Source organism: Odontomachus brunneus, unplaced genomic scaffold (genome assembly GCF_010583005.1).
Source record: "Odontomachus brunneus isolate Ranch 3 - 2012 unplaced genomic scaffold, Obru_v1 Obru_scaffold_151, whole genome shotgun sequence".
NCBI classification, from domain to species: Eukaryota; Metazoa; Arthropoda; class Insecta; order Hymenoptera; family Formicidae; genus Odontomachus; species Odontomachus brunneus.
This window is the reverse complement of record NW_022639601.1, coordinates 693,527-696,074: the sequence shown is the minus strand read 5'-3', so window position 1 is coordinate 696,074 and position 2,548 is coordinate 693,527.

Below are 2,548 nucleotides of genomic sequence, written 5' to 3'. Positions count from 1 at the left end.
TCAAATCCAATGTGAGCAAGGAATTTTTTCCAAGACAATATACACTGAGATACTTACGTTCTACATGATTAGGAAGAGTTCAATAATAAAAGCCACTGGTGTCATCTCTAAAAGACACAAATAGCATTTCATAGAACTAAAAATTTTAACTAGGACAGTCTATCTACTGATGATGAGATATGCCTGATGCAGAAAATAAACTACATCACTAGTTATATTTTTTTTGTCTAACTATTAGGTAACTTATGTTATATCCTCATTAGGAAAAGTGATATTGCCTAGCAACTAGTTTGGTTTTTTACCATAATTATGTTGTTTCTTTTATCTTATTATTAGTTAATATATTGCATATAGCTATTCGCAAAAGTGTTACATTATTGGTTCATCACTGTCTAGTTATACTAGCTAATAACTATGTATATGTGTCTGTTGGATATAACTTTATTATATAATGACTAGATTCTCATAAGGTGCAAGTTCTACTCGGGTAGTTTTGGCCTGTTCATAGCCGGCACATCTTGCTCGATTTTTGCCGTAAATTTGCCATCACGCCTTGCTCGGCACGTCTTGATCGCTGTTTGCTGCAAATTTGTCGTCACACGTTGCTCGACACGTCTTGTTCGGTTTTTGCAGCACTCTGCCCTCAAGTAATTTTGGCATGCTTTGCCGACATAATACCAGCATAATGGTAGTATACATGCTGCAAATTTGCTGCAATACTATGATTGATTTTGCCAGCAATTTGTCGGCATATTGCTGACATTTTGCTATCAGGGAGTCTAATCATAACTTTACTCTGTCAAAATATTGTGAGAAAGAAAAAAAGAATATTCTCTTTCTTTTGCGAGCACGTTATAGGTTAAAATTTGATTACTGATACAACATTGTATCAATATTAATCGTATTGTGATTGTCGTGTCAAATATTTACCAACAAATATGTCATAACATTTTTTGAACGATATAACAGTATGTAACAGTATATTGTAAATATTATCTATCAAAAGATATCGGCATCACCAGATCCTGTACGATCGTTTGAAGTCAAGCATTGAACAACAACATGATCTAAAAAGCGTGACCGCCTGACATAGGATCGAAACCACGCGAGTTTCACGAATAATTGAAATAATATGGAATATGAAATGTTAGCTTTTTTTATTATTTAGACAAAATAATCATACAATATCACTTACCTGAACCATACTAATGAATAAATCGTTGGAATTCAACAAATATATGTATTAATTCGCTAACGAATAACATATAACTCTTATATAACTTTTTAATCACATATTATTTTTATGTTATATTCACGTTATATAACTGTAACACGTGTGAGTAAGAAATTACAACGAATGTCTATATAATTTACTACATACATGTTACATTGCATGTTACATTCCGTTTTATTACGGCAATGTAACTGTTATATATCTGTGTTTGCTGGGATGTAACAACAATCACAATGCGATTAATATTAATACAATGTTGTATAAGTAATCAAACTTTAATATACAACATGCTCACAAAAGAGAGAGAACCCATAAATGTTCAATAGATATCTTAAAAACGTTCTAAGAATATTCGAATATTCTTAGAACATTCTTAAGATATCTATTGAACATTTGTGCTATATGGGAATATTCCTTTTTTCTCTCTCACAATATTTTGACAAAGTAATTACTTTGTAATTGAGTTCTCAATTGAGATCTCAGCTGGATTTTTTCATTAGGGCAGATAGAATACAAAGTTATATAAAATAATATAAAATAATATAAAAATTAAAATGACGTCAAATGGTATAAAAGTAATGTTATTTTGACGTCAAACGATACCATTTTCATGACAATTTCAAGACATTGATGTCAAAATGATATCATCTTAACATCAAAATGATTTTGTGTAATGATCTGGGATGCTCATTAACCCTTGTGTACGCACCCAACTTTACCAACGTTCGGACGCACCCGGGTACCCCGGTGCCCACCTCTCATTTTTTCAATTTTTTCAATATTTATGCATTTGAAATGGTTTCCTTAACGTTTATCTCAGTAAATAAACATAAAAAATGAGAGGCTGAAGCATTTGTAAATAAATTGGCCTGCTGTAGCTCGTACAAAGGTAAGAGAAAACAGGATTTTTGAAGTCGACGCAGGTAGCGCGCGGTTACTAAGGCTGCCAGGCAGTCAGCTGTTTGGAGTTTTAAAAGCAAACAAAAAGTTCCCCTCCTTACATCTAAAGAAGGGTCTGAATAGATGTGAGTCAGTGCGAATCGTGTTCTTCGCACGCACAGACGTGCTACAGTTAACGGAACCGTTTGGCTAGCCTACGCAATATACTGTAGAGACATGGAGGAATTATCGAGGACTGAATTTGCAAGGTAAAACAAAATGTACATCAATGGTTTTTTTTCAGTGCTTTATTTAAAAATTCTAATTTCTTTCTGTTATTTTATTGAAAAAATGAATAATGCATGAATTTTATCTTAGATTGAATCAAACGGAAAAAGAAGCTTATTTGAACGCGATATTAGGAGACGATGATGA